Raw genomic sequence first — 12,611 nt, forward strand, 5'->3', positions numbered from 1 at the left:
GGTTATTTTGAATTATAAAAGAGAAAACTGAGCAAGCTCGGAGAGCAAAGTAATAAAGAATCAATAACACAAATTCTTGGTCTGGACACTTGGGAATTAAGGCATCTCTTCCAGAGGTTCACAGCTGGAAATAGTCACGGAGGAAGAGGATCTGGGTGCACTGATTGCACACTTTTCCTACATAGGAAGTGCATTGAGCCATCAGTGGGACATGGCYATGGAAAAAATGAAATGTGTATCCAACAAAGTGCTCCCAAAGGATGAGTACTGATGCATTCAGACACTTGAGGGACCTCTCTGGGTATGTTGTGAGAAATTCTAATCACTCATGATCAAAAGATGAGGATACAAACTGCAATGTCCAGCCAGGATCATTAGTGGAGAGAAGAACTCCCTGTACAAGAGGAGATGGAAACACATTTATTCAAATGTCACAAAGAAAAACTGAAGACGATGTTGTGGTTCTTTTTATTAGGCAGGAGAGGTTTTTTTATACTTAATCTAATGTTGTCCAAGTGGTACCAAACAGCCTTGCTTAAGTTTACTCGTATTTAAAAAATATTTTCTGTTATAAAACATGGGGTTTTGGAATTGCCTAGTGAGTTTGGGGTTCGCTTAAAATTCTTTTAAAATCAGGAGGAGAAATTTGAATTTGTGTTAACTGTAATCTCTTTCTCTTTAGCTAGTGCATATAGAAAKCTGTATTTTTGAGACAAGAAGAGAATAATGACTTTCTAGGTGTAGACCCCRGGAACCCCAAGTTTCCAGTAGTCAATAGACAGTGGGTCAATACTTTTGAAGTGACAGTTGCTTGAACTCCTCTTGTAGGTTGAGTTTTCACATTGATGGCCCAAGACAACTCATTTACCTTATTCTTAACATTGCACTAAAAATGTTCTGGGAAGCGAAATGAAACTTATTCAGCTCTACTGAAATAAGTATTCAAAATTATTCAGGCAAATATGTCCTCCTCATGGATTTAATTTCAGCTTTTGATTTCTGAGAAGTTTTTCYCCTCAGCTGTATCACTCCTTTTATGTGTGCACCAGGCCAATTGCAGATCCCCCGATCCAGCTGCCTCTGTGGATTCAGCTGCTATTTTGAAACCCTGGAGCACTGTGGTTATGATTTTAGGCCCCAATAGTATATGTGGAGAAACTTATGACTTACTTCAGTATGATTTGACAAAAACAACTCCCCTTTTCAGAATATCCCAGTTGTGGTCAGCTCTCCTGATATTTTTGGCACATTATCATCCAGGTTTGCATGGCTGGACTGGGATCTGGAGAGAGGAAAATAAAATGTTCATTCAGACTAGAAAACAGGGTATTTTCTGCCTCTTGCTTTCCATTTATTCACTGCTGRCCAACCTTCACTAGCTTGTGAAGTTCAAAACACTTTCAAAATTTAGAGGGGTAAATGCACAGTGGTCCAAGCAATAAGTTACTTGTGTCATTGTCATGGTCTTAATGCAAATTTCTATATAGAAACAAACAAAAGAATGTAACACAGAATCTATGGGTAGAATTTTGAATCGAGATTTCAATCACAGAACTAATCAGCAGCATACAGAACACATTTTGATGATTGTTTCAATTTTCCTTGACATATTAAGATCACTTTCTGTTTGGGAAACCATACAATCAAGGTCCCAAATCAATGCACCATGAGTTACCTAGGCAGCCTGTGTGTTCCAAACCAGAATCATGACATTTGAAACCATTGCATCCAKYTCAGAGGGGCACTCTGCCTCTCCTKTCCCAGTCCTCCCCATGARCAAWCAATCCWYTCCCAACTGTGYKRCCATAACAGTGRTATGTTTTAAATCCCTGGGAAYATCACTGTTGGGATGATGCTTATGCCTTTGAGTCGAAAAGGGATTTAACTGGCTTTGAAAGACCTTGGACTTGAGCTGTAAAGCGAAAGTTTTTGATCCCATTAATAACTGTATTCTTTGTGTCATTGAGGTATGTAATTTGATGGTTTCATTTTTGCTATGATAACTTCTCTTTTAGCTGGAGACTAAGACAKCAGGCTTCATTTWGWMRWYYMWKRRWYKWCWAAATGTGTTGCTGRGGATTGCAAAGAGTAAAAAAACCCYTTWAACTTACCAGTAAGATAATGTTCTGTTTTGCTGTCTGTGCTGTGGGCAGTAACATCKGCCTATCAGAAAGGGCAATACCAGCAATTTACATAACTGCAGCTTTCAAGGTGTTATTCTAGGGCAAATCAGAATTATATTTGTCAAGATGAAATAAATTTTATAACCATTAAAACCTAAACAGGAAGTTCAGCCTCTGAACCAACAACTCTATGTTCTGTTTTTAGTACTACAGTGCTGATCTCTGCCGGCAGTAATGCATTGCAAGCTCTCATGGAAAGGTTATTATATTCAGACTCTTARATTTCAGATGTGACCCTTGATAGGTTTTTCAGTTTTCTCTTCTTTGTTATTACTATGAGACCAGATTTCTCTGTAATTTGATCAGTATTAATCTTTAACATATGTGCCATTCTTCTTTTCCCATGGTTAATATAACAGATGTCTCCCTGTTTCTTTTCTATGCAACATTATTTTACTGGCTTTTTGGAAACTACAAACGTCATGAAGATTAATTTTTTATGCTAATGGTTCTGAGGCCAGGAAAATTATGTCTTAATTACCATTTACAGTTAGGTTGATCTCTTTGAAATTATAAAACAATATATAGTTGTTTTCCACGCATGTCCACATGTTAATAACTTTGTGTACTGAACACATTAACTTGTGTGTTCTGCAGAAGGAATGCAATTCCTGCTATTTTGTTGTTGAAAAGAAATAGTTCCATTTGCTGTATTATTATTTTCTATTAGATGCATCCTCATSTTTGTTGAGTGATACACTAATGGGATTGCAGAGCTGACTCTGCCTACTCCATACCATTTTCCATGCACAGTCAAAAGGAAAGGGAATTGTTATACAAAATTTTATGGCATGTATATCAATGGRTATTATTTTTAATAGGATTTAAATACTGCCAAATTAGTGCTACATGCCTAACAAGTGAGATAAATGACAACAGTATGAGATACTTCTCAACATAAAACACTTGTAGGAAAAGTTCAGTCTGAAGCTWATTTAAAATCAAGGAGGGTCTTGTTACCAGTGTACTTTTTGTACTTGTTAAGATATACATTTTTTTCACAATTTAGTAGAAAATATGTTATTGCCTCTTGGGGGGTTAATCACTGTGAGTGTAATAGTCTTGTTTTGCTAAGACTGTATTGGAAATCAGGATTAAATTACTTTATCTTCTTCTTCTTTTGTAAATATACAGGATAACAAGTTGCAATGTCACCCTAAGTGAAACATTTCTGGCTTGTATTCGCAYTTTATCTCATTATAATGATGCCAGAGATGCAATGTAAATATCCTTCTGTTCTGTCCAGCAACCCATACTTTAATTTGGTGTAATCAGAAAATAATAACCTCTGTAAAACAGCCTGTCAGAGAGAAATAATAGGCCTGTTAGACATTTGGCAAAACTCCATTGCATAGTGCCGAGATACAGTATCCCAGTTTTACAGGACGTTTATCAAGACACTTGGTAGCTGTAATGTGTTGGGRTGATGTTCCTATCATCAGATATCACCTGACAGAAGACCATGAACAGCCAACTCTTCACAATTTAATGRACAAATCTGGAGCAGTAATCCCATCAGGAAGGACACGTCGTGTAGCTCTGATTACTGTATTTGCCACCAGTGCTTTACTTTTTTTCAGGTGGTCCCCTTTTTCTTTTTTTTTTTTTTTTCCCTCCTGAGGCATTGTTTTTCATGGCATTAACTGTGAATGAACCGAAGAAAAAAACTTTAAAGCGTATCTGGATCTTTCAGATATTTTATTTTGCATTCAAGAAGTATAATATTTATTTTTCTGAGCAGGTTTTTTCTTCTTGATTTGCAGTAATTCAAGACCCACAAAAAGGCTTTAAAGTGGTTGTTGGAAGAAGKTAAAGATTTCTTTTAGCCATGCTGTAGGGACTGGCAGTAATTCAATTKGTTGCAGTTGGAGGACTTTTAGTACATCCAACATACAGACACGTGTAAATGTCCTGCATATGGAACACCATGTGTCGAGAAATGTGCCACTGCCTTCTGCACACTCCTGAACACAGGAGTTGTAAATAAAAACTGGAGGAGAAGGGGAGGTCTGTTGAAAATGTTCAATAGAGGAAAGATAACTGAAGGAAAAAAAAAAATCCACATAAATGCAAACAGAAGCTGTTCATTTAGTTATGCTCAAGGGGCAAATTAATGGCAAAAATGGGATATTATTTTTCAAAAGATAGTTCAAGACCACTGCAAAACCACTTTTTCAGTGAAAARCTGTTTGAATTGCAAGCTTTCCCAAATGGAGAAAGAGTTTTACACTGGAGGAGAAAGGAAAGAAGTCAAAGGAAACTTGACCTTTGACTTTGAAGGAAAATATTCTTCATAGCACATACAATGTTGAGAGTTCTGTGAATAAATTGGAGATCTGTGCTATTAGACATGTTTTTTTTTTTCTTTTTTTTTCTTAAAAGTACATCCTATAATGGGTTCACGAGTGCTGTCATGAAACATTTGAACCCCCAAAGACTGGATTTTTTTTTTGTTTTCTTCCTAAAATTTATTTCCAGAGTAGTCAATATTTTCAACCAAATTAAAATTGGGATAGTTTGTACCCCAGTTGTATACTGTGGTGCTGTTGAAGATCTGTCCCATGGAGAGGGGTCTTGGGAAGTGTTGCTTTTTCTGCTTGTGGCAGAGAGCAAGAAAAATCAACTCTATCTCTTTCATCCTGCTCTGAGAACAGCACAGTGTGAGGTCTCTAACCTTACAGTACTGAACTCAGTTCTTGTCTGCTTTCTTAAAGGACTCCAGTGTTGGTTGCGGAAATGTAAACTGTACTTGGTGCTGTTATTTTGGATATCAGCACTGACTGATTTCCAGAGTTTGTTGAAAGAGCTGTAATTCCACTTAGGCTGGATGTTAAGTTTYATCTCTCTGAATGGTTAATATACAAAGAAAATGACATCTCTGTTCTTGCATAGCAGGTTTGAGAATTGCGTGTAGTATAAGTTGACACAGGTTTTGAGGGCTGTAACATATTTGAAAGAAGACAGAAGTGATCAATGCATGAACACTTATGCTGAAATAAAATCTAAGTCCTGCAATTCCTCTTAGGAAAAGCAAGCTGGAGCACAGGATGGGTCCCATGGTGGTTGCAGCTTCTTTAACTTCACGGAATTACACCTACCACACTCTCTTGTCATTGGCTTTCTTGGCTTGAGGGTGATCAGATCAACAACATGCTCCCCATTCCAATCTCTTTTCTTTACTAGAAACCTTTGCAATCTTGTGAGAGCATTGTTCCCGCACAGTCTGTGATCTCTTCCAGCTCTGCTGTGTCTCTGTTGTCTGGGTTGATCTGTGTGTGATCGACTGTGGAGATGTTTGTTAGTTCAGTCAGCCCTCACTGGTAAGGGCAAAGTTGATCAAAGAACTGATTCTGTCTGATCCTGACAGAAAATTTAACTGACGAAAATGTGAAAGAAATATTAAAAGTTTGTCAGGGCTTTGGCAGCTCTGTTGATTTTCTCAGCTTTTCCTTTGTATTAATTTAAACGTATTTGATTGGATTTTCCATCTATATTACCTATTTTATGGACTGTTTTGATTAAAAGAAAATGCATTTGGGGAAAAGAATTGTGAAGTGTCCATTTAAATTTACTTATAGTAATAACATCCTCCTACAGAATCATCTTACAAAGACCAAATGAAATGCTTTTTTGTCTCATTAAAATGGTGAATTATAAATAACACTGACTGTGGAGTAACAGATACTCTATGTSTTATATTAATGTAATTTTAAAACCGCAAATAATTTTAAGACAAGGACGATCGAAGCTGTTTTAGATGCAGATGCCTTATTTTTTAGTTTATCAGTCTGTAGATCCTATGCCTTGTTTTTATCCCCAGTATTTCTCCCTTGTGCTGTTGCTGCCCCATCATGCCCTATTTACTGGAGTTATTGGAACAACCTACTTTATTTCCGTGGTTAGAACTACCTTCTTCTTGCTTAGTTACAAAGCCTTGCTTGTGCAAGCAGCTTTCTCACTTGGCTTGTAAATCTCRGTCAACTGTGAAAAGTTCAGTAGYCTTTGGGTATAAAAGGGAAGTTTTATGATCTAGTAAAAACTCTGAACATGACATCTCAAAGTATTAATAGGAGTTATGATGTTTGGCAAGTGGCAAAATGGCCAACTATATTCTTTTGTAAATGAAAATGGAGGTACTAGTTTGGAGAACATGGTATGTATTTAACTGCAAAAGGATTTTGTGTTGAGCTGTTTTTTTTCTGCTCCATCTGAACCTAGACTGTGTTATAAAACCAGAGTTAAAAACTTTCTGAAATATGCAATTCATTTGAAAAATTTTACTTGTTTTAAAGACCAGCGCTCACTGGTTTTGAAAGCTTGATTATCAGATGTGGATTCGTTTTCTTACATGAGTACTTCTGCTATAATTAAGTTTTTTCACCATGGATATTAATGTCGCTGAAGTAAAATGAAATAGATGAACTGAGATATTAATTTTTTCCAGAATCTTATAAATAASTTACTGTGTTCCATGCTGGGTCATAATCTATAGAAAACATACAAATGTGAAACCTACTGCTATGATAATGCCAAAGGCTGGATCTGTGTCCTCCCTGGGTACATTACTAAAATGTGTTGATAAYTCATTCTGAGCAAACTTGAACTGAAGGACCTTTGCCAAAATAAGTCATATCCTTTTCTTCATGGAAATAAGAGAAGATCACTAAAAGGAAATGGCAGATATTGATAAGAATAAAGCCCATTAGCCAAGTTTTTTATCCTCTATCAATTAGCAAATGTCAAATTAGTATTTTTTAATGAAAAAATAGATGAGTAAAATCCCCCATATAAATTATGCAACAAAATTTATAATCTTCAGTGTTTTCTSGAGTTGAGAGTGAAGATGACCATCACTTCCAAGGAAAAGTGGGTGAAAAAAACAGATGCATTTGTGTTGTCTAGCTAAAGTAAGATGAACTCCAGTTTCAATTTTCTGAAAAAGCGAAAACCTTCTAGAAATTTTGGTTGATTTATGGGTGGTTTTTTGGGGCCTTTTAGGGGTTTATTTATTTGTTTATTTACTTTGTTRTTGTTAGTTTTGTTTGTGGGTTTTTTGTTGCTGCTGTATTTAAATAAATGAAATTTGTATAAAGGGTGCAAAAAGGGGAGACTCTCTTTGGTCCTATATCCRTGATCACACCCACTTTTATCTGGCCTGCAAGCAACCCCTTTTCCTCCTCCCTCACTTCCTCCCTCCCTCAGTTCTGGCTCCAAGATATCCTTATGGAGCCAAGTTGCATATTTCACACAGAAAACAAAACATCATATGGACCTGAACTGTAGCTACCCTTGGCACATTTCTTAATCATAAGTTTTAATGATGTATGTGAAAGTTATGTTTTTAAAACTGCTTTCCTCCTTGCCCCGTATCTGTTTATGTCAGGTTAGCTTTTCCAAGAGATTGTCTGTTCTACAATATGTTGTTTGAACACGAATTTATCTGTGATGTTTGGGCATTTCATTTAAAGGTGTTTGGTGATGCATATCCAGTGAAAGAGAAGAGAGATAAAAGAATTGCAYGGAYATGATCAGATCTTAACAGATCATTGCATATGCAAACAAGGGATTCTGACTCGAGGGTGAGCAATCAATAGGAAAAAAATACAAGTTTTTTGTGTCTTGTTTGATGCATACATTTTSCAATTAATTTTTCTAATTTCTTCCTAAAACCACACTACTGAATGGGTAAAGATGTCTTTTTTCTGTGTCTCTGTTCATCTACAGAGTCAGGAATTAAGTGTGGCAGTGGAAAATTCTGCCGAGTTGCAGATGGTGGTGTGTTACCCTTGCACTGAGCTGATTCACAGGTACTTCTGAGGGATGTGGGATCTTGTTTGGCCCCTTAAAGAAGTAAAAGGAAAGGAAAAAAAGCCGCATTGCTTTTCTTCCTTTAGACTTGTAAATAAAAACTTTTTGCAAAGAAACCCTATGTGAAGGTTTCTGGTGCCTGGTAAGTGTAATGTAGCTTAGGGACCTTTTTGTACACTTTTTATGGTGACAGGATGAAGTTCATCTTAATGTTTGCATCTGATATGTGTGTTTTTATTAAATGTGCTTCTCAGAGTTGGAGATGCATCGTACAGGGACACTTTCAACTTCYCAAATATGACCTTTTCCTACCCTTGCTCTCTGAAAACATTGGTTRTAAGTGTTGCATATGTTTTAAGGTTATTGTATTAAATAACTGAAGTTAAAAACTTTGTCTATCAAATGCATGATGCTATGTTATAGCCATCCTTTGCTGGAGCCATGCACATGCACACTGCCAGAAGAGCCACACCACACCCACTGTATTTCTTAGAAAAACAAGGGATTTTCTTAGCCATTTGTTTCTACATTTTTTTAAGGCTTTCACAATAGCCAGATGGTTGAGCTTTGTAGAAGACAAATAATCTTTCAGAAATTAATGCTCTAAATAAATAAGCAAATGAATTATTAATTAAAAACATGTGCTGTGAAGGATTTACATTCTTAGAAAAAAAAATCGATAGTGACATACATATCACTGCTTCATTTCAGATGCTTATATGTATCATTCAACAGGTTTTTGCTCTGTTTTCRATAGCAAGCATAGGTTTTGTTTCTGACAAATTTGGCATGAGAATCTTTGAACTGTAGAATATTTAGAAAGAGRACAAAACTTGTTGTAATACTATTAGAGGGGTGAAGGAGGAAAGCTCCCTGGAGGAAGGGATATTCTGGATRTATCTGTATGTATCCATCAAAATAAAAGTAGTAAATAGTTACTATATTTGAGTCCTTTGAAATAACTCATTAGGGATTTAGATTATCTTGTAGAAGGAAAGAAGAATCCTGTTAGGAATGGATTCCTGGAAGCTGGTGTTCTTTGTAAAAAGGGTTTATACTTCTGTAGGTACATTTATTCTTYTTTAAAAAATATCCCAAGAACAACTAATGATGTAAACTGTGTATTGATGCTTGTAAAACCATTCTGAGGAATTTTACTAGCTGTGCATTATGRCCTCACTCCATACCTCGATTAACACTTCTAACTGTAGACTAATTAATAAGTCAATCAGCTCTGACAAGAAACAAAATTGCACCTTTATTTGATTTGCTGCTGTGAAGGCTTAATGATGGCTCACGTCAGACACCCAGGGCTCTGCACAAGTGAGAGCAGAGAGAGTGCAGCCTGCCCATGACCACACAAATTCTTGTAGTTGGACGATGGCCTGTTTCTGATGGCTGCTGTGTGCTGAGCTGCAACAAGACTGGTGGTYAGGGGAACTCTAGAAGGATCTCTACTGCCTTGGAAGGCTTTAGCCATGTTTTCTGCATGAAGTTGTGTACTATGACTCAGCAGAGTAAAACATTGCTGCTATTTTCACACTGGGTCCAAACTGGAGAGATTTGAAAGTAGGGGGGAGAATAGGACTTGAAGGAAAAGCCTTTTTTTTTTTTTTTTTTAATTTTGTAAAGTTCTTTCTAGTGAAGAAAATTTAGATTATGGTCTGAACACAAAGTTCTGTTATTTCGACAAAAATCCCCATTCTGGTAACTTCATGATATCAGATTGTTGAAATGCATTATTCTCAGAATTGTTCCTGATACCTTTTTCATCTGTCTGAAATTGCTTATTAGTAAAGCAGTTTGTTCTGAAATATTTTTATATTTTATTTTTCTGTCTATCCATTCCTTGYTTTGACTATCATGTAAATGGAAAGATATGAGTGCCGACTTATGGGGGCGGTGCTGGTTCCAGCCATGAGCGGGGGTTTTTAAAGCCAGACACTTGGATGGGCAGATCTTGTTACTGAGAGATGCAATGTTCTTTGTTATTCTTAGTCTCTGGGCATTACTAAAGTTGAATGTTGCCCACAGTTGTCTGTTGTTTATCCTTTGAGTTGTGGAATCTGCTATGCCTCTAGGGTACCAGGCAAGGGCTGGTAAATTTATGGGACTTGTGTGAATGTCCTGTTCTGGTCTTGAGAACCATTTTGAGATTGCATGTCTGCACATATTAGATTTTTATTTTGTAGCATGATGTACCCATAGCCTTCTAAACAGTAATTTATAACACAAATAAAAACTTTGGTCTTGAGCAAGTTTTTTTTGTGTCTAAAGCACGTCGTGTGTCTTACAGCATTGTTATAATTTGGATCACCTAATTAGGTTATCATTTTGTTTTCATTGCTTCCTTTAGGTCTAGAGCTGAGTTCATCACATACAGTTATATTTTTGTATAACTGACTGATATAATAATTTATTTTTAATAACTTTGTATGGAAAATGTAGGCATTACCAGACATTGGAAGTAATCACATCTGCTGGGATCAATGTTGTCTCTCTGTACTATTGCTGTGGTTTCTGTTAGGTGACGCTTCCATTTAATGCTAACAAACTGTAGTTTCTTATCATTACACTGTAGACAGGACCCCACTGGATGAACAAGAATGCAAATTTCATAGTTTAAATTTATCCTTTTCCTGGTAGTGATCTATAGCACTGATTCATTCCTCCTGAAGTTTGTTATGCAGCAGAACATAACTGGGCATTTTTCAAATGGGTACTTTGATACACGAAAAGTAATAAAATAGATTGTATCGTGATTTTGTAATTGGATTAGGTAAAAATGAACATGACTTGTCTTCTTGAAACAAGGATATCTGTGAGTATTGTGATTTATTCACACCTACTCCTCCCCAAATGCAAAGGAGACATGCCTTTTAGTGCTGTCACCTTAAACAAGTCACTGTGATTGCTTGTCACTAATCTTGTAACTTGGCTTCTTTTGAAATGATATCTGTGACCTGAGGAAGTAAATTAATTTAAAAATTTCCCATCAGTAACAGAGGCATACTTGTGAGTCATTTCCATGTCTTAAATATTAGCAAAAGACCTGAATAAATAAAGACCATGCGTAGTCAGATATAACCATTAATAAACAATTTGCATTTTTTTTATTACCATTGTTCTTGAAAAAGTCAGGTGGAAATTAGGACAGGACTGACTGTAAGTTGAGCATGTTTGATATTTAAATAGCCCTTGCTGGTTTTATTAACGTTACATAGTCCTTGTTTCAAAATTTATGTGGTCATCAATCACGTTCTGGGAAAAAGAGTGTCTTTGTGCCAAGATTATAATTCAGACTTCTCCAAAATTTATATGAATTATGCAAGGCAAGTGAAAAGAGTAACACAGAAAAAAAAAGGGATCACATTTCAACATGAGTTTCAAGAACAGTTTTCAAAAAATTCTGTGCTTAACACTAACAAGATTGAAGCTTTGAGTGCTTGACAGATGGAAATGTATTTCAATATTTTTCTTTATTTAGGTCTTGAAATATATTATTTTACCTCTGTGAGCAAGTGGAATGATGAAAATATTTGTAACTATGAATGTCACTTAGATTTCTGGGTTTTTTATATTATGAAGTACACTCAGGCAAGTCAGGGATTGCTGGACTCTGCTGGGCTAGAAAACTGGAACATGCTGTGTTATTTGGATATAGATSAAGTGTTTATTTAATTGCACTGTGATAATAGATGGTTGCTATAGCCTGTAGCTCTATACAACAAAACTGGATTCTGTATGCCATAGACAATTATATCCAGATTAACTGAAGTTTTCATGTGACAAAAGGGAAGAATAAACACCCTGCGTTTAAATTAAGTTAGAAGGCAGAGTGAACTAGGAATTAATACTTTTCTACAAAAGGCTGGGCTGACAGAGTAAGCAATTMAGCCTTATGATTATTGAAGTAAACTTCATAGAAGATTGGTGGCATTCAAGTGGTTATGTTGCCTTTACTCCTTTTTGGGTACAAATAGAAAATGTCTTTTGAGAAGTGGGATGCAAGTAGTTAATAAATACTAGGATACTGCATCTCTTTCTGGGGTTAGCATCTTCAAAGGATGAAGGACTGGACAACATCTGTGGAATAACTGGAAGGATTTGTGGACGGGAGAAATGCTATTGTATTGAGGACTATCAGGGTCAATCCAAATTTTTTACAGAACAATGATACGAAACAGTGAATTTTTTAAAAAAAGATAAAAGCAGCATGAAAAGATTTTCAAAATTGTGTGGAGAAATTTAGAGCAGCACTTGGAAGTTGGATACTGAAAAATTCCATGGAGAATAAAGGGAGAGAGACATTTCTAAAACAAACAAGAGAACACTTCAGTGTTCACAGAAACCAGCAGGCAGTGAGAATGATGTCCTCTTGCTTTGTGTCTTCACACAGAGTGTATTGCTTTGAGAGATGCACCAGCAGCAAACACAAGCAACTGGAGCAGGACAATAGGATGAGATGCACAGTGTCACAAAGACCCTTGGGGGGCCTCATTGCCTGAGAAGATTGATGGGAATTGTTGCTGCACGTTACTGACAATGAGCAGTCAGTGACCTGGAGGAAGTGTCTCCTTAGGGAGCAGATAACTTCCATCGCCTGAGGATCACAGCTTT

The sequence above is a fragment of the Malurus melanocephalus genome, unplaced genomic scaffold (genome assembly GCF_030028575.1).
Source record: "Malurus melanocephalus ecotype Western Australia unplaced genomic scaffold, MMel_1.1 scaffold_328, whole genome shotgun sequence".
Taxonomy (NCBI): domain Eukaryota; kingdom Metazoa; phylum Chordata; class Aves; order Passeriformes; family Maluridae; genus Malurus; species Malurus melanocephalus.